Consider the following 20,416-nt stretch of genomic DNA (forward strand, 5'->3'; position numbering starts at 1 on the left):
TCTTTACTTCAAAGATCAGCCGGACTGCATGTACAGGCGATGACTCATTAACGCGTAGTCTCAAAACATCTGGAGGGCTGAGGTTGAGGAAGCCTGTGCTAGACGGTGGAACGGTCTCCCTTGGAAGGTGATGGGCTCTCCTTCCTTTGAGCTTTTTAAGCAGAGGTTGGATGGCCATCTGTCATGGATGCTTTAGCTGAGATGCCTGCATTCCAGGGGGTTGGACTGGATGACCTTTGGGGGGCCCGCTTCCAATTCTAGGATTTATGATCTCCCTCCCATCTCCACCAGGGGGCGCACCGGCCCCCTTTCCTTCCCGGTTTTAAAAGCTCCGCTTCCCACGGCGCGCCGAGCATTGGCCGCTGGGCTGCAGACTCGGGACGGTTGCAAGCAGGCAGGCAGCGGCGCCCGGGCTCAGCCTGCCTCCTTCCTTCCCTTGAAGCCCTTTCCTCCCCGCAGCTGTGCGCGGACTTGCTGGCCTCCAGCCGCGCTCCTTGCAGCTACGAGGTAAGCGCTGCGCTGCAGAGATTTCTGGAGGGGGACCCCGGGTTTGCACCGGGTGGGGTGGCTCTGACTTTGCACAGGACAGCTCCTCCTTTGCTCTTGCAGAGGAAGGGATTTTGTTTCCCCCCACCCTGCTTTCGTTTCGGCTTTCATGCATTTCTCCCCGGTGCAGGATCAGCCCCCGCCCGGGTCCTCTCCCTTCCGCCCCCCCCCGAACGGTTTCACGTGCCTGGCGCCCGGGGGAAGAAGGAACCCGGGGGATATAATGGCTTGCAATGCAAGCCAAGGCGTCGAGGGTACAGATCCGGGGCGGGGGGGGCCTGCAATGACCAGCTCCCATACATGCTGGGGCTCTGGGTGCCCCAGCACCCACAAAAATCCCCATAAATTTGGGCACCCACCGGGTTGTATAGTACCCACTGCCACCCACGGTCGCTTGGCCAAGGTGGCACTCCTGCCAGCTCCTCCTGGCCTCCTGGGAGTCTCCTCGTTGCAGGATCTGCTCAGAAAACAGGCAGAGAGTGGACTGGGGAATTCTGAGCATATGCTTTGTCCATGTGCTCTCCGGAATGGGAGCAGGCAGTGAGATCCAGGCAGCCAGAAAGGATCTAGTGATCTGGGTTATACATTAGACTGTTCCCCACCCCCCAGCAGTTTCCCCAGGAAAGGTCCTTTTGGAGTTTTGGAGCACCTTCTCCCTTGTGGCAAGTGGGGGCCCTTCTTCCCCATGTCTGCTGAAAAGGGTCCATGCGCTCGCCCTGTGGCTTCTTGGCAGCCAGCCCCATGCGCTCACCGTGAGTATGCTTCATCCTAAGAGGTGTGCATGCCTTTCTGCCCTGTGGCTGTTTCCCAAAAAGACAGGAATCCCATAATGATAATAGCAACGCAAGCTCTTTGTTTTGGGTGGTGTGCAGTGGATCGGAATGGATCCGTGAAGCATGGCAGAAGGAACTGGGCGTTTTGTGGCAGGCATTGTGGACCTCCTTGCTCAGAAGTAGCCTCAGAGGGGAGTCACTGTGTCAGATTGTTATTCAGTCTGGCCCCATACTTTTAGCTCAGAGCGACAGCCCTCCTCCTCCTTAAATATCTCTGCCCGCTGCCTTACTCTCTGAAAAAAACCTCTTTCCAAAAAGTGTCAAACCAGAGGTGTGTTTTTTTTATTTGCAAAGCATTTGCCTTACTACAAAGTTACAACCCTTCCCTGTTGACATTTTAGGATTGCAGATTCTGAATATTAAGTCTCGGAAATGCGCTACATGATAGTCTGGGATGGTGTTTTTAGTTTCCGGGAGAGAAACCCCATATTTTCTTGTCTTTAAAACATATGCTTTGATTCTGCCTTCCTTCCTGTTGTTTTTTTTTTTTTTTGTGTGTGTGTTTTTTGCAATGGGAGATTTGGGGGAAAGAAGGATATGAATGTTGCTGTGAGACTTGGGTTTCTTTCTACTGGGAGGAGTGGGGGAATAATTATGTGGGTCTGTGAGTGTGATATTTGGAAAGGGGGGAGGAATAGTCTACATGCCATGTTTTTTGTTTGGGAGGGTTTTTTTGCGCCTTAAATGCTCACAAGCTTTATTATGGCATAAGCTAGGGATCACCAAGGTGGCACTTTTGGACACCTGTATGAGCATCAGTATCTCCTATGGCATCTACAAAAGGTCTCACCCCTCAGAAACTCACATTTCATGAGAAATGTCCTCAACCTGCATAGTTCTTGTCCACATTGCCTCACCATCTCCAACATTGAAAATATCCCCTTAAATATGCCCACACTCACCCTCCCTTCTGTTCTGGAGAGGGGAAAATAGCTTCTCTGGAAGTGACCATAGCAGTGGCTGATACACACACGTTTTTCCTTTCATTGATGGGAGGCATAGCTTTGTGGTCCCATCTCTCTTTCAGGTGTGACACCATGCATGCCTTGTTGATCATCAATTTCTTGGTGCTTCGGAAACAAACTAGAAGTTGTTGGTACTAAAGGGTTAAGAGGTAACAAGTCGCTCTAATCGCTGAGTAGCTGGAAGTCATTAAGCATCCAGGAATGTGAGTTAGTTTGTATAAATAGTCAGTTCACCCGTGTGTTTTCTCTCTCCCCCCGTGTTTGCTGATATGAGTTAAGTTTAGAGTAAAGTTTTCTTTATGCCGGAGATAAAAGCATGTGTGCTTTATCGCCAGGGTTTTTCTTTTGTAAATAAAGTTTTTTTCCTGAGTTCCAGGATTCTTCATTGAAAGGTACTGACTCTCCTGCCTTCTTCAACCGCTGCACGAAATTCTCTGCTGAGATAAGATTTATGGCGTTGGAAACGCACTGGACGTTTACTTAACATTAAACTACCGTATTTTTCGCTCCATAACACGCACATAGTTTTTAGAGGAGGAAAACAAGAAAAAAAATATTCTAAACGAAACAGTGGATGTATGATTTTTGTGGTTCATGCTGTGGCCACAGACATGTGATCTGACGGTGAGTTTGGGGTAGCCCAATGCAAAAATCCTGAGGATCCATGTGGATCCGTGCTTTGTAACCAGGCTCTCTGTCCCTCTCTCCTCCCCTCTCAGCGGCTCTTCTCCCGCTTTGCTGTTTTAAAGCGAGCCACGGAGGAGGGACGGAAGGGGAACCATGGATCCTCTGCTCACGACTGCAGCAGATCCCCCTGCCATCTGTAGGCATTCGCTCCATAACACACACAGACATTTCCCCTTACTTTCTAGGAGGAAAAAAGTGAGTGTTATGGAGCAAAAAATACGGTAATTAAAGTTTAATAGACAGAAGTGACCTTTTAAATGTTTGTGGGACAGGGATGTCTTTGGCTTGTTTTTATTATATATTGTGTGAGTTGTCGTTTTGTGTTGTTGTGTTGTGGATCACCCTGGGGGGGGGCGGTATACAAATCTAATAAAGAATCATCACCCAAGGGCTTCTCTGATTTTCCTCCTTATAACTGCTCTAGGATTATTCAGATCAGCCTTGCTCAACCTGGAGGTCTCCAGATGTTGTTGGAGCACAACTCCCATTACCCTTGACCTGGCTTCCTCAAACTCTGCCCTCCAGATGTTTTTGGCCTACAACTCCCATGATCCCTAGCTAGCAGGACCAGTGGTCAGGGATGATGGGAACTGTAGTCTCAAAACATCTGGAGGGCCAAGGTGGAGGAAGCCTGCCCTTGGCTAACGGCTGTCATGGCTGCTGGGAGTTGTAGTGCAGGACACCAGGCGCACTCCTACCGCTCTGTGTCCCCATCAGGATGGCCTTGGCTTTTGGACTGGATGATGCTGGCGTGGGGAGGAGCCTCCTCCACGTGGTCTTGGGTTTCTGGAGTTAGTAAAGTGAGGTGGAAGGAGACCATTGGCGGTGTCTCCTGTTCACCAAGAGGGTGTTAGGGAGGAGGCCTAGAAGGACTGCCAAGGAGGCAGCAGATCTAGCCTCTAAAGACCGTACGGCAGCTGGTGATGCAATCCTTGGAGGTCGTATCTCCTGCCCCTGCAGATCCTGCCGCCCGAAGCGGTCGCCTCGCCTTGCCTCATGGGTGGACCGGCCCTGCCTACAGATGTCCAAGTGTATAGTGGTGCTCAAGGAAACATGGTGAAGGGAGCTAGCTCCCAGGTAGGTGTGTTTTTAGATGGAATACCAACGTCCCTTGTTCCTTCCTCGACCGAGAGTCATGAACCAAACTTTTGAATCAAGTTTTCCTCAACCCACCCCCTCCAGTCTTTTTCTTGAGACACATTTGAATAAAACCTGCTTGTTTCTGCAGAGATGTCGCTGTGGGTATATTTTGTTGTATTTTTAATGCTACTCCGTGTTATCATAAAGTTAAAGGGACCCCTGATCATTAGGTCCAGTCGTGGCCGACTCTGGGGTTGTGGTGCTCATCTCGCTTTATTGGCCAAGGGAGCCAGCGTACAGCTTCCGGTTCATGTGGCCAGCATGACTAAGCCGCTTCTGGCTAACCAGAGCAGCGCACGGAAACACTGTTTACCTTCCTCCCGGAGCGGTACCTATTTATCTACTTGCACTTTGAGGTGCTTTCGAACTGCTAGGTTGGCAGGACTGTGTTATCATAGCATTGTAGAATTGTAGAGTTGGAAGGGACCCCAAGGGTCATCTAGTCCAACCCCCTGCAGTGAAGGAATCTCGGCTAAAGCATCCATGACAGATGGTCCTCCAGCTCTTAGAAAGTTATTCCTGATGTTTAGTCATGCTTTATTTGTTTAAATACAGTGGTACCTCTGGATGTGAACGGGATCCGTTCCAGAGCCCCACTTGCATCCTGAAGCAAACACAAACCGCGTCTGCGCGTGTCGTTATTTGCTGCTTCCACGCATGCGCATGACATCATTTTGAGCGCCTGCACATGTGCGAGTGGCGAAACCCAGAAGTAACGCGTTCATTACTTCTGGGTCGCCGCGGAGCGCAACCCGAAAATGCTCAACCCGAAGCTACTTCAACCCGAGGTATGACTGTATTGAAAGAAATGGAATGTGCTTGGCTTGTGTTTGCTAAACTGCTTGGAAGATTGGAAGGGAAACAGAGAAATCCGCCAGTCAATTAGTGGCCTGCTGGGTACCTCATCCGATTACCTGCAAGCTTCGCTCAGAAGTGATGACAACCTGTGGAGGAAGCAGTGGATACTGCATGCTGGATAAGGCAGTCTCAAATCCCAGCAACACACTGTGCCTTGCTTTCCTCATAATGTCAAGCCACAGTTTAGCCTTGCAAGGATGAGCTGCAGGAAATCTTGAACCTGCGCAATCTTCCTTCCCCCTCTCCTCCACCGCTGCAAATTGGAGGTTAACTATGACATCTCAACCCTGAGCTATGGCTGACCTTCAAGTTTACTGAAAACAAAACTAGCTTTTTAAACTCTGGTTTGAAGTTGAGTAATTTCCCCTGACAATAGTTAAGGCTACGCGGTTTTGACAAGGTTTCGATGCCACGTCAAACTGTTAGAAAGGAGGCAAAGGCTTCCAAATTAAAGTTACCAGACGTCCCCGTTTCCCAGGGACAGTCCCCGGATTTACACATCAGTCCCCATACAAAATCCATTGAAGTTGAAAAGTGTCCCCGGATTCATTGAAACAAATCTGGTAACCTCCTTCCAAATCCCTAATGCTGGCCTCCTGGAAAGAAGGGCGAGGCTCTATACAAATCCGAGGCTCACTGCAGCTTTTCCTGGCAATGTTGAACTATGGTTTAAGATTATGTGCGAACGCTGCCACAGGGAAGCCAGACTATACATGGATCAGGAATATGGGATTGTTAGATTGTGAAACTCATTCCCACAGGAATTAGTGATGACCACTACAACAAAACACCACCACCACAAACTGTCTTATAAGTATAAAACCAAATTTACTAGAATAATAGCTAGAATAGAGATAGACTTGTAACCATTCAAACAACAAACATACTAAGGTGCCATGTGCAAGACAAAGCCTGGCGATACTGTAAACATGGAGTGGATAAATGTGCAACTCTATCTTAACAAGTTACATGTGCAGTAAACGTTATACCTACTGGATAAATGAACCATTCACAGAACCGCAACCCTGTGCCGCCACAACGGTGTTGTTGTTGTTTATAGTATTATTATTACTGTCTCACCACATTTGATACTTAGTGATGACCGCTAACCTAGATGGCTTAATGGTTGAGTGTATCGCACGCCTACAGGCACAGGTTCAGAGATGCTGAACAGTCAAAAAGTTAGGTTTATTGAGATAACTAACGAAGGAGCCCCTCGTGCCCTCCTGGCTGTGGAAAGGCTGAGAAATGATTTTGTAGAATATCTCGTAACGAATAGAGCCGGGAGAGTACATTGGGACGGGAAAACCAGGCCAAAGTTAATACAAACACACCCTTGCCTCTCGTCTGCCCAGGGCTGCCGGAGCCTTGTACAAATGCAAACATTCCTGTTCCCGGAATTATTTATTTTTGTCTCTGGATGGGGTTACTCTCGACCTCAGTAGAATGTGCTTCCTCTTGCCTTGTCTCTGGACGCCTTGCCTACCTGTTCCCCTCGGCACCCCCCCCCGATAGTTCCTTCTGTTTTCCTTCGCTCCTCTGGAAACTTCACCCTGTTATCCGCTCCACTGCCATTTCAACCCCGCTTTGTCTGTAATATAGTCCTGAAACGATTCCTCTTGCTGCCTTTTTTAAAAAAAATTTAAAAAATTATACCCCGCCCTTCCCGGTTCAGAAAACCGGGCCCAGGGCGGCTAACAACAAATATAAAACACTTAATTGTGATACAGAAAAAAACAGCATAAAATACAGTATAAAAGTGTGAATAACAAGAAATTCAGAGTTCTAAAATCATTTTAGGGGAAAATCCATCCAATAAACATTAGATGATCACCGGGGTCTTCACTGTTGCAGCAGCCTGCACCCAACTGGTGCCGTCTGGCTGTTTTGCACTACAGTTCCCAGCTAGCATGGCCATTCTGTCATCAGGGCAAGTCCTATGCAGCTTGGCTGTCTGGGGCTGTAGTCGCGAGTGTTGGGAGTGGTGGTGGTCCAGGTTGCTGAAGGCTGCCCTACAGGAAGCCAGTAGGCTCTCAAAGCAGCTTACAAAAAAACCCCACAATAAAAATGACGTCAAATATATTTGTAAGGACCTGATCTTTTCGTGCGGCAGCACCTACACTTCGGTTCAAAAAGTTAAAACCACAACCCCAGAGTCGTCCGCTACTGGACCTAATGGTCCCTTTACCTTTTTAAGAGGCTTGAGAGCGGCAGTGACTGAGTACAGTAACGGAGAGGGCTGACCATGTGCAGCTGTGCTTGCGGGTAGAGAAGAAATGTCAAGGGTAGCAGGAGAAAAAGCTGGTTTCAGGGTGGGTAGAGGCTCTGGGTGTTACCTCTTGCCCTTTGAATGCGAGTCTAGATCCCAGAAAGAGATCATAGAATCATAGAATCATAGAGTTGGAAGAGACCACCAGGGCCATCGAGTCCAACCCCCTGCCAAGCAGGAAACACCATCAGAGCACTCCTGACATATGGTGTCAAGCCTCTGCTTAAAGACCTCCAAAGTAGGAGACTCCACTACGCTCCTTGGCAGCAAATTCCACTGTCGAACAGCTCTTACTGTCAGGAAGTTCTTCCTAATGTTTAGGTGGAATCTTCTTTCTTGTAGTTTGGATCCATTGCTCCGTGTCCGCTTCTCTGGAGCAGCAGAAAACAACCTTTCTCCCTCCTCTATATGACATCCTTTTATATATTTGAACATGGCTATCATATCACCCCTTAACCTCCTCTTCTCCAGGCTAAACATGCCCAGCTCCCTTAGCCGTTCCTCATAAGGCATCGCTTCCAGGCCTTTGACCATTTTGGTTGCCCTCTTCTGGACACGTTCCAGTTTGTCAGTGTCCTTCTTGAATTGTGGTGCCCAGAACTGGACACAGTACTCCAGGTGAGGTCTGACCAGAGCAGAATACAGTGGCACTATTACTTCCCTTGATCCCTTGATGATAGACTTCAGACTTCACACACTTATCTCTCTTGGATGAGTGCTCTCTCTTGCTCTCTGAAGCCTTGGGATGCCAACCACTTCGTTCTTAAGTGCATAAGAAGAGCATGCTGAATCAGGCCACTGGCACATCTAGTCCAGGATCCTCACACCAGGCAAACTGATGACCCAGCAGGAAACACAGAAGCAGGATTTGAGCACAAGGGACCTCTCTTCTCCTGTAGTTTCCAGCAGCTGGCATACAGAAGCAATGCTGGCATCCAGCTGTGTTGTCAGAGCGCAGCCATCCCAGCCATAATAATAATAATAATAATAATAATAATAATAATAATAATAATAATAATATAATTTATTATTTGTACCCTGCCCATCTGGCTGGGTTTCCCCAGCCACTCTGGGCGGCTTCCAACAAGGATTAAAAATACATCAAAATGTCACACATTAAAAACTTCCCTGAACAGAGCTGCCTTCAGATGTCTTCTAAATATAGTTGTTTATCTCTTTGACATCTGATGGGAGGGCGTTCTACAGGGCGGGTGCCACCACTGAGAAGGCCCTCTGCCTGGTTCCCTGTAGTTTGCTTCTCACAGCAAGGGAACCGCCAGAAGGCCCTTGGAGCTGGAATTCAGTGTCCGGGCAGAACGATGGGGGTGGAGATACTCCTTCAGGGATAAAGGACCGAGGCCGTTTAGGGCTTTAAAGGTCAGCACCAACACTTTCAGTTGTGCTCGGAAAAGTACGGGGAGCCAATGTAGGTCTTTCTGGACCGGTGTTATGTGGTCTCGGTGGCTGCTCCCAGTCACCAATCCAGCTGCCACATTCTGGATTAGTTGTAGTTTCCGGGTCACCTTCAAAGGTAGCCCCACGTAGAGTGCAATGCAGTAGTCCAAGCAGGAGATAACTAGAGCATGCACCAGTCTGGTGAGACAGTCTGCGGGCAGGGAGGGTCTCATCCTGCGTACCAGATGGAGCTGGTAGACGGCTGCCCTGGACACAGAACTGACCTGTGCCTCCATGGACAGCTGTGAGTCCAAAATGACTCCCAGGCTGCACACCTGGTCCTTCAGGGGCACAGTTGCCCCATTCAGGACCAGGGAGTCCCCCACACCCACCCGCTCCCTGTCCCCCCAAAACAGTACTTCTGTCTTGTCAGGATTCAACCTCAATCCATTAGCCGCCATCCATCCTCCAACCACCTCCAGGCACTCACACAGGACCTTCACTGCCTTGGCTAGTAGCCATGACAGCCCTCTCCTCGGTGGATTTGCTTAATCGTCTTTTAAAGCCGTCTAGATTGGTGGCCTGCTTCCCATGGGAGTGAGTTCCATAGTCGGATCAATATATTTTATTATTATTACTATTTATTAAATTTCTATACCACTCTTTGGGTGGTTTGCAATATAAAAACTTGAGCACTCTGTCCTGCTTCCTGACTTTCTAACCTCTAATCCTGTTTGGGTTTTGGGTGCTGTAGTGAATTGGGGAGTAAAACTTTCAAGCAAAACAAGTGAGGTGTGAGTCCCAAATCTGTGAGTGGAAGTCAGGACACCTGACTCCAGTTCCTAGTCAAATAGAAGAAGAAGAAGAAGAGTTTGGATTTGATATCCCGCCTTTCACTCCCCTTCAGGAGTCTCAAAGCAGCTAACAATCTCCTTTCCCTTCCTTCCCCACAACAAACACTCTGTGAGGTGAGTGGGGCTGAGAGACTTCAGAGAAGTGTGACTGGCCCAAGGTCACCCAGCAGCTGCATGTGGAGGAGTGGGGAAGCGAACCCAGTTCACCAGATTACGAGACTACCGCTCTTAACCACTACACCACACTGGCTCTCTTCTGTTTAAGAGTAGAGATGGCACCGAACCATCTGGGCTGATACCCTAACCCAGGATAAAACAGATATGGTGCTTGCTGACTATGCTAGCTGAGGCTGATGGGAGTTGAGGTCCAAAACCTAGAATCAAAGTTGGAAGGGACCATGAAGGTCATCAAGTACAACCCCCTGGCAATGCAGCAATCTTTTGTCCAAGGTGAGACTCGAACTCACAACCCTGAAATTCATAGTCCCATGTTCTACCGACTGAGCTATATCCCAGGAAGGGACCAGGTTAGCAAGTCCTATTCTAGCCACTCCATCAGCTTTGTGGGGTTGAGAGATGTTGTTTGATGGCCCTTCTATAAATTTCTGGTTCAGCTTCCTGCAAGGCCTGGCTGCAGCGAAGAAAAATAATCCTGTTTTCTCTTGCTGCGAATAGAAACCACGCAGAATGATTTCTTACGCTTCCCTGGAAGTGGACAGCCAGTGGGACGGCTAAACTTAATTCACGTGTGGTGCCAGGAGATGTATGAAACAGCCTTACATGGAGCCCAGAGGGATTCAGCCCAGATGGTTCGGTGCCATCTCTACTCTTAAACAGAAGCTCTCCAGAGACTCTGGCAAAGGCATTATCTATTTATTCGAATTTTGATTTATAGAGCTGCCCATCAATAAATATTCCCCGGGGTGGCTTACCTAAGAGCATGCTATTAAAAGTACAATATATATAAAATTAAAACTAATAATGAGCAATATATACAGCAACTCCTGCCAGACACCCCACTCTTGGAGCAACAGAGATATAACGCATAGCCTTTGCAGCTTGGAGGAAGCTAGGCTGAGCCACTGCAGCCCCAGGTAAATTGAAAGGGACCAACCTGTGGTCACCTGGAGGAGATCTTGAGATATTTTTGCGGATCTATTTATCCCTGGGGAGAGGAGGAGTGCAGCCACGCATGGACATACCTCATTGCTGCAGAAATGTTGCATTTTTCCTTCACCTGTCGTTTGTGGTTAGATAATGGAGAAAAGGAGGCATATCAAGGGCATGTTTGGAGACCCTCCAACATCCTCTTGGAATTGGGGTTGGGAGGGGGGATAACTGTGGTACCCATAGAGCTGGTCTATAGATTTTTTTCCCCACTGATCAGCATTGCTTTGCTCTGAGCCCATGGATCAAGGCAGCAGTGCTTCTGAATACCAGTGTTGGCGCTGACCTTGAAAGCCCTAAACGGCCTCGGCCCAGTATACCTGAAGAAGTGTCTCCACCCCCATCGTTCCAGTGCCGAGCGCCTTCTGGTGGTTCCCTCATTGCGAGAAGTGAGGTTACAGGGAACCAGGCAGAGGGCCTTCTCGGTGGTGGCACCTGCCCTGTGGAATGCCCTCCCATCAGATGTCAAGGAAATAAGCAACTATCTTCTCTTTAAAAGACATCTGAAGGCAGTTTTTAATATTTAATGCTGTATTGTTTTTAACACGTGATTGGAAGCCGCCCAGAGTGGCTGGGGAGACTCAACCAGATGGGCGGGGTATGAATAATAAATTATTATTATTATTATTATTATTATTATTATTATTATTATTATTATTATTATTATTACCAGTTGCTGGAAACCACAGGAGGGGAGAGCGGTGCTCTTGGCAGTCTTAGAAACTCAGATATATAAACTGGGCGCCAAATGGCTCCTTCAACCAGGGTTACGGTTGCCGAAACTGAACACCTCGTCGCCGTTTTGGGGCCAGGCAGCTCTTTTCAATAACAACTTCTTGGTTCTTGAAATTCATTCCGATTGTGCAGATAAAATATCACGGATAGAATTCCATAGGATGTGTTTGCTAGTGTGTGAAAGCAGTCGAGAGCCAAGGATCTCCCAGCATGCATCGCCAGATGGAGATGTCAGGGGCCAATCACTCGGTTACAAGTGTCCGATAGCTGGGTGCAAAATGCGCTTGGCCAATTTTGAACCCTGGCTTGGTCCAGAATCCAGCTTTCAGGTTTCCCATAATAGGTACCTGGTTGGGCATTGTGTGAACAAGATGCTGGACTAGATGGGGCCCTTTTGGCCTGATCCAGGAGGCTTGGTGCTATGTACTGAGTTGAATAGGATCCAAAATGCAGCAGTCTGATTGGTCCTAGAACAATAGGATTCAGAATGCAGCAGTCTGATTGGTACACAGGAGCCACCCAATCCAGCTCCAGTTGGAAGTGAATCTGCAACCTGATTGGCCTACAGGAGAATCCCGGAATTAGCCAATCACGTGGGGTCCATTGTGTAAATAATGTATATAAAGCAGACATTCTGGTGGAACTTCCATTCCTCCTCACCACTATGAGCTGAATAAAGAGCATGAAATCCACTCTCGACTCCAAGTATATTTCACTTTCCTTATATTGTTTTGCATGCAGCCTAAGTCTGAAACTGGGGGACCCACGGGTGTTAGTGTGTAGGCAATGCTAAGATAGATTGACCAGTGGTATTGCAGTGGCAATGAAGAAGTTTAGGGTGCCCAGCTGAGCAAATAACACCAGGCATATGGAATGACATCTCTTTCTCTCCTCCCACTCCGTGTGTGTGTTTGTGTGTGTGTGTGTGTGTGTGTCTGTCTGTCTGTCTGTCTGTGCATAATTTGATGAACTTTTGTATTCCATTGCCAGGTCATTCAGCCATCAACGATCCCTGTTGTTTAGCCACTGAGAATTCTCCCTCCTCGCCATGGCTGTGGTTTGGGAAAACGGGAAAGAGAGTGGGATGCAAATGATTCTTTGGCCCCTTGGCGTTCAGTCTCTGGGCTGCCCTGCCCTGTAGTTAAAGGATGTATTTTTGTGTGTGTGTGTTCATCACACACAGCTTACTGGTGATGAGTGACGGTCCTGGCTTGCCAGTCACCGTAAGAAGAAACAAGTGGCTACCTCTCCTTCGATCTCTCTCTCCTTATTTTACTATGTCCTCAAACAGCACTCGGGTATTCTGCGATCCCAGCGCCTTGATCCTTGTAGCACAGGTGTCAGCAAACTTTTTTAGCAGGGGGCCGGTCCACTGTCCCCCAGACCTTGTAGGGGGCCAAACTATATTTTTTGGGGGGGGAAATGAACGGATTCCTATGCCCCCCAAATAACCCAGAGATGCATTTTAAATAAAAGGAGACATTCTACTCATGTAAAAACACACTGATTACTGGACCGTCCGCGGGCCGGATTCAGAAGGCGATTGAGCTGGATCTGGCCCCCGGGCCTTAGTTTGCCTACCCATGTTGTAGCGCTTTTAAAAAACGCCTTCCTGGCAATTTCTTTTGATGCAAGGGGGAGTCTCTGCCTAACAGGCAGAAATCTGTGCCCTAAACTTCCAATTTTGGCATTGCTTTCACATTTATATGTGTGCGGGTAGCATGGTGTTTTCGCAGTGTGCTAATATATCCAGCCCAAAGTTGTTGCTTGAAATGTATTTTATGATGGATCCTGACTTGTTTGTTCGGTTAACTGTGTTGCTTCTTAGGGCTGACCGAAGGGAACCTGTGGCTCTCCAGATGAACAGGATCCTACCATCTCTGGCTTTTGAGGCTGCTGGGAGTCCAATAACATCTTGAGTAGTCACTGGTTCTGTACCTGCTTCTATATGGCTAGCCATTGTCTTATGCTGTTGTCCTACTAATTACGGAGTTACAGTAATTTACTCCCCGAGAGCTTTAGCCAAGAGTATTTTTATATGCTGACCGGCCCAATAAGCAAGATCTCTTATTAGTTTTATGGGATTCCCTTTTTATTGATGTTCCGTCGTGGAGCACACCAAGTAAAATCCAATTTTACGTCTTGGCTCCTTCCCGATGATAAACATTTTCACTTGCATGGGCCTTAAATGATCCCACTGGCATTTCTTTTTACGATGCCGTAAAACAGATTGAGAGTTCTCCATCGCTCCAGATTACGAGAAGGCTGTTCGAGCGTCCTCTCTCATAAGAAAAACCAAATGTAAAAATTTGGAAACAAAGGAAAAAGACGGATCAAAGAAAGATGGCCTTGGATCTGAACTTCACGAGCTGTCCAATGAAAGATACATACTTCATACCTAATTCCAATAGAATCAACTTCAGTTTGAATGGTGATGATATTGTTATATTGATAATGGGGATAATGAAAACTCTATGGTAGAGAACCATTTCTCAGCTTGGTGCTAGCACTCCTAGATATTTTTTTACAGCACTCTTCTCTCCTTTATTTTCCAGCAACTGGCATTCAGGGTCATATCCTGCCTCTAACGGTGGAGGCGAACTACAGTGGTACCTTGGTTTAAGAACAGCTTAGTTTATGAACAACTTGGATTAAGAATGCTGCAAACCTGGAAGTAGGTGTCTTGGTTTGTGAACATTGCCTTGGAAGCAGAACATGTTTCGCTTCCTGTTGAGTGTCTTCCATTTGTAAGTTGAGTCCCCCGCTGCTATGGAAAGCATTAAGAATGCTTTGGTTTAAGAACGGACTTCCGGAACGGATTAAGTTCGTAAACCAAGGTACCACTGTATAGCCATCATAAAGGTAAAGGTACCATTAGGTCCAGTCGTGACCGACTGTGGGTTTGCGGCGCTCATCTGGCTTTATTGGCTGAGGGACCTGGCGTACACCTTCCGGGTCATGTGGCCAGCACGACTAAGCCGCTTCTGGCGAACCAGAGCAGCACATGGAAACGCCGTTTACCTTCCCGCTGGAGTGGTACCTATTTATCTACTTGCACTTTGGCGTGCTTTCGAACTGCTAGGTTGGCAGGAGCAGGGACCGAGCAATGGGAGCTCACCCCGTCGCGGGGATTCGAACCGCCGACCTACTGATCAGCAAGCCCTAGGCTCAGTGGTTTAGACCACAGCGCCACCCGCGTCCCAATATAGCCATCATAGCTATTAGCTATTGGCAGCCTTGTCTTCCACAAATTTGTCCAATCCTCTTTTGAAGCCATCCATGTCGGTGGCCATTGCTGTGTCTTGTGGGAGTGAGTTCCGCAGTTTAACAGTGCACGAATAAGTCCTTTCCCATCCACCCTAGTCAACACAACCAGTGATGTCAAGAGTTGTAGTCCCACAACATTTTTTTCTGCTGCTGCGGAGCGGAAGACCTGAAGCAATGGATTCAAATTACAAGAAAGGCGATTCCAACTAAACGTCAGGAAGAACTTTCTGACAGTAAGAGCTGTTGGATAGTAGAACGGCCTCTCTTGGGAGGTGGTGGACTCTCCTTCCCTGGAGGTTTTTAAGCAGAGGTTGGATGGCCCTCTGTCAGGGATGCTTTAGCCGAGATTCTTGCATTGCAGGGGGTTGGACTAGATGACCCTTGGGGATCCCTTCCAATGCTACAATTCTATGCTCTGCTGTTCCACTGGTTCCCCACCCCGGACAAATGGCTTGACTGACTATAAGGCAGGTTTAGATGTCAGCAGAGAATTCTGTACTCAGAAGCAAAGAGGTTCTGGCCTTCTTGGTAGTGGCACCCGCCCTTTGGAACATCCTCCCACCAGATGTCAAAGAGAACAACTACCAGACTTTTAGAAGGCAGCTCTGTTTAGGGGAGCTTTTAATGTATGATGCATTACTGTATTTTAATATTTTGTTGGAAGCCACCCAGAGTGGCTGGGGAAGCCCAGCCATATATTATTATTTGAGATTGGTGGCATTCAAGAAGGTTGACTGCACAAAGGGTTGCTTCTTCTTCCAGGGCAGTTGAGAAATTTATCTGTGCGCCCAAAGAGGGGAGAATCCTGAAAACATTTTGGTGGGCACGTTTCCTTTCCCTTCTCTGACAGTTGTGATTAATGGGGCTGCAGGGGAAGATGGAAGCAGAGCCCAGAAGGAGAGAATAGCGGTGCCAGGAAAAGCAGCAGCAGCAGCAACAACCAGAACATTAGAAATTTTGCCCTGCAGGAGAAATATTTCAGCTCTGTTTCACTGCTACCTTAATTGTGTCATCTGCCGAATTTTGGAAAAGGCAGAGGAAAGCAGCAAACTCTGCAGATGTTCTCGCATCATCACCCTCCTTGAACTGATGAACGAGCTGCTTCCCCCCCCATCACCTTTCCTTCTTATGTACTGAGCTGAATCCTAGAATAATAGGATCCAGAATGCAGCAGTCTGATTGGTTCGCAGGAGCCACCCAATCCAGTTCCAGGTAGAAATCAGGCTCCTGGAGGAAGTGACTCAGCAACCTGATTGGCCTACAGGAGCAGCCCGGAATTAGTCAATCACACGGGGCCCATTGTGTATATAATGTATCTATAGCTAGACGTTTTGAGGAAAGTTTCATTCATTGCTACTACGGGCTGAATACAGAGCATGAAATTCACACTTGACTCCAAGTATACAGTCATACCTCATGTTATGTTTGCTTCATGTTACGTTTTTTCAGGTTGCGTCCCGCAGCGAACTGGATAGGGTTACTTCCAGGTTTCGCTGCTTGCACATGCGCAGATGCGCAAAATGATGAATCACAACCCGCACATGCGCAGACGCGCCACTGCAGGTTGCGTTCTTTTCATGTTGCCAGTGGGCCTCTGGAACGGATCCCGTTCACAACCAGAGGTACCACGGTATTTCACTTTTGTCACATGTATTTTATAGATTGCAAACCTGAGGGCAAGGACTGTCTTATTTTTGGACCTTGTAAACCCATCCGGGAACCTCGTTTGGCAGAAAGGCAGGGCAAGGATGCTTTGTTTTTTGACAAAATATCAGGCAGAACGCTCCGACTAACTAGCTGGCTAGGCTGCAAAGGATTTATTGGGCCTTGTAGAACCCCAGTTGCCTTGGCGAGTCAGCATATTTGCTTCAGGTTAGAAATGCAGCCCAGGGGGCATCTTTTCCCTATGGCAGCCGACCAGGTACCCTCCACGGCCAGCTGGCTGAGGCTGCTGGGAACTGTAGTCCAAAATGCCTAGAGCACACCAGCTTGGCAAAGGCTGCCCTAGGGCCTAGTCTGCCTGAGGACCCCTAATGTTGGATACCCAGGAGATTACCCAGGAGACTGGGTGGTTTGAGGCCAGCTTCATCGCCTCCTAGTTTCTCTAATGTGTACTGAACCTCCCACAGATCTACTTAATTTCTGACGTTCGTGTCCCGTTCATGGGCTTGAATGTATGTCCTGGGCACCCATAAGCCCAGCCTTTCATGCTCCAGCGGTATGGATTGTGCACAGCAAATAAATGTCTGCGTGGAGCTCCATAATTCTTGATGCACCTGCACCCAGGCTCTGCATTTAGGAGGTGCAACGCCGGAGTTGAAATAAACATTGCTTGCCGATCAAAGATTCTCTTGCTGTGATTCTTGCATCGCATGAGGTTCGATTAGCTGCCCTTTTGGGTCCCTCCCAACTCTGCAATTTTATGGTTCTGTGAATCCGTTGTGGTATTTTTAAGCTGTGCAGAAGGTGCTCCGGCCTGCCTGGTTTGAGTACCACTAGCTGACGAATGCGTTGATATTTATAACTTTGCCATCTGCTAGGAGGTGGGATCTGGAGGGTGGGAAGCGACTTTGGTTTCCCTGGTAGACATTCCGTTTAAATTAATAGCGTGGGAAACAGTGGCCAGGGGGACTTTGGGGAGAGGAAGAAACAAATGAGTGGCAGTTGGTGCCTTGCAAAATAAAAATAATAAACAGAGCAGGTCTTTGGAGAGGGAGGATTCACAGAAGTGTAGCTTACCCCCAAGCACATTTAAAAGCAAAAACCAACTTTAGTACAAAATGCAAACTCAGCATTCGTCCAAAAAGCCAACCCGTACAGACCTCAAACAACTCCAGTGTTAGTAATGTGGTGGATTTGAGGTATGATGACACCTGAGCCAGTTTGGTGTTGTGGTTTGAGTGCCAGACCACAGGACCTGGGAAACTGGGGTTCAAAGCCCCGCTCAGCTATAAAGCTTGCCGCCTCTCGGCCTAGCCTATACAGCAGAGTTGTTGTGAAGATTATGCCAGCTGCGGTAACTGAGACCACTATTGGTCCAGGTAGGGCTCCTCTTACGTAACTTCCAAGCAGATGAAAAAACATCTGCCTTGGAAGCACTCAGGTGGCACTATCTATTCTTGTCTAAGAAGAAAGATAGACTAAATATTTGCGCAATAATACATAGGATGCTCATAGAATATTTTTGCAGCTGTTGCCCTTTCCTCAAAGGTTGTACTTGCCATTGTTGGTTGCGTTAAGAATGGCAAAAAGGTGGTGGTGGGGAAACCATGGGCAAAGGTGTTTATATTTCAAAGAGGAAAAGATGCGTGGGCGCCTTCAGTCGTTTCAATGACATTTTGCCTAAGTTGCACATAATGCAGTAATTGTCTCTTTGGGAAAAGGCACTTTGATGTACACTTTCCAATTGCTCTCTGTAGGTGTGCACCTATAATACCGCTTTTGTCTCTCTCTCTGCAGCGGCTTGTTCCCCAGTTCTTGATCCTGAATAGCGTGCCACCTAACAAAGAGAGGATTGAATGTGGCTTTGGGTATTTTAAACAAGTGCGGTGGGGAGAGGAGGGGGGGGAGAGAGGAGGGCGCTTGAGTGAATTTTGCTGCTTCTTCCCACGCTTGTTTTAGAAAGTCCAGAGCTAAGGCCTTGGATCTCTCCCCATAGAGGTGTGTGTGAGTGTGTTTGTGCACAGAGACCACACACAAACACACAAACACACACACACACACACTCCCAACTCTCTTGAACTTCTTATTATGATGGTCAAATTCACAACTAGGGCAGATCCACTCCATACATTCAAGGCACATTCAGTACACATGTGCTTCCCCTTTAGATTACTGGGAACTGTAGTTCCCCCCTTATTGAGCTACAATTCCCAGCATCCACAACAAACTACAGTTCCCAGGATTCTTTGGGGGAAGCCATGTGCATTCAGTGTGTGCTGCGACTCTGCCCTTAGTTTCTTATTTATTTAGAAGGGCATATATCTTGCTCTTCAGCACTATTACACTCAAAAGAGCCTTGCAGGAATATTCTTGCTGCAAGGCCAATCTAATAGGTGTCCTCTGGTTGAGCCTAGCCGTATATGTTTGTTACTATGTATTTTTCTGTTTCTATACTGTAAGCCAGCATCTTAAAAAGCAGAGACATCACCTTGCCAACAAAGGTCCGTATAGTTAAAACTATGGTTTTCCCAGTAGTGATGTATGGAAGCGAGAGCTGGACCATAAAGAAGGCTGATGGCCGAAGAATGGATGCTTTTGAATTCTGGTGCTGGAGGAGACTCTTGAGAGTCCCATGGACTGCAAGAAGATCAAACCTCTCCATTCTGAAGGGAATCAGCCCTGAGTGCTCACTGGAAGGACAGATCCTGAAGCTGAGGCTCCAAGACTTTGGCCACTCATGAGAAGAGAAGACTCCCTGGAAAAGACCCTGATGTTGGGAAAGATGGATGGCACAAGGAGAAGGGGACGACAGAGGACGAGATGGTTGGACAGTGTTCTCGGAGCTACCAGCATGAGTTTGACCAAACTGCAAGAGGCAGTGAAAGACAGAAGGGCCTGGCATGCTCTGGTCCAGGGGGTCACAAAGAATCGGACACGACTAAACGACTAAACAACAACATACTGTAAGCCACCACTGCGATCCTCAGATGAAGGGCAGTAATGAATTTTAATAAACAAGCAAACAAATGATATTTAATGACTTACCTTGTAGCTGTTGGCAACCAGGAATCCCAGGCAAGCGATGGTTTATGGGAAAAGCCAAGTGGGAGAGATTAGCTCCTCTGCAGACCAAGCCTGCCTCCTTCTCTGAGATCAAATCCTGCAGCTAAAGGGTGGATTTCCTACGGACTGACTTTTTAGCAACGGTGCCACAAGGTCTGACGACAAGTTGGCAAGGCTATACAGATTTCCAGAAAAGGGAGAAGTTTTCAATTAGCAATAATTGCGCCTCGGATTATTATTTTTTACAGCCTTAGCCCTCTTTCGCCTCCCTGGCCTGCCCTGTCGACCCAGACATAGCTTCCCCCTGCCCTTTTCTGTTAGAAGAAAGGATTCTCCCATAATTATCCCTTGAAAGGATGTGGTAAATTCTGTTCTGTAGCCACCCTGGTTTTGTGAGTACCATGTGGCGTTTTTAGGGCATTACAGGAAAATCGCTCTTGACTTGCCGACCGTTCTTTCTCATGCACCCCCTGGCACTTTCAGTGGAGAGAGTGTCCCACTCTTGTTCCTGAGCTGAGGCTCCTATAAGCTCCTTTTTAATAGCTGCTTAATAATATGCTTGCCAGATTCGGCACAGAAGTCTGACCTGTTTGTGTTCTTGAGGCTCTTTTCCTCTGGGCCGATCTAAACGTGGCAACAGCTATGGAGACACTACCAATGTAGGTTGTTTTTTTAGTGCTAAGGTTTTTCCATCGTTTTTGGGTGGCAGGATAAAGGAAAAAAGAGGGAACGGCTGATGTAGGATGCTTCCTTCTCTTCCCTGCCTGAGGTCAGACTATAGTGTCTGAGGCTTCTTAGTTTAGAACAGTGATGGCCAAACTTGGCCCTCCAGCTGTTTTGGGACTACAACTCCCATCATCACTAGCTAACAGGACCAGTGGTCAGGGATGATGGGAATTGTAGTCCCAAAACAGCTGGAGGGCCAAGTTTGGCCATCACTGGTTTAGAAGAAGCGTAAGGGATAGAGAAAGATGG

The 20,416-nt window shown here is 47.7% G+C and overlaps 1 protein-coding gene across 1 annotated transcript in view; it reads left to right on the plus strand.

Moving 5' to 3' along the window:
• The first annotated feature begins 372 nt into the window (after positions 1–372).
• EXTL3 (exostosin like glycosyltransferase 3) overlaps positions 373–20,416 on the plus strand; it is a 169,482-nt gene continuing 149,438 nt past the window's right edge. Inside the window, exon 1 of the mRNA XM_082217448.1 lies at positions 373–507. The gene's annotated coding sequence lies outside the window, so the exon portion shown is untranslated. The remainder of the gene's footprint in view (positions 508–20,416) is intronic.

Source organism: Podarcis vaucheri, assembly GCF_965113315.1.
Source record: "Podarcis vaucheri genome assembly, chromosome: 3".
NCBI lineage: Eukaryota > Metazoa > Chordata > Lepidosauria > Squamata > Lacertidae > Podarcis > Podarcis vaucheri.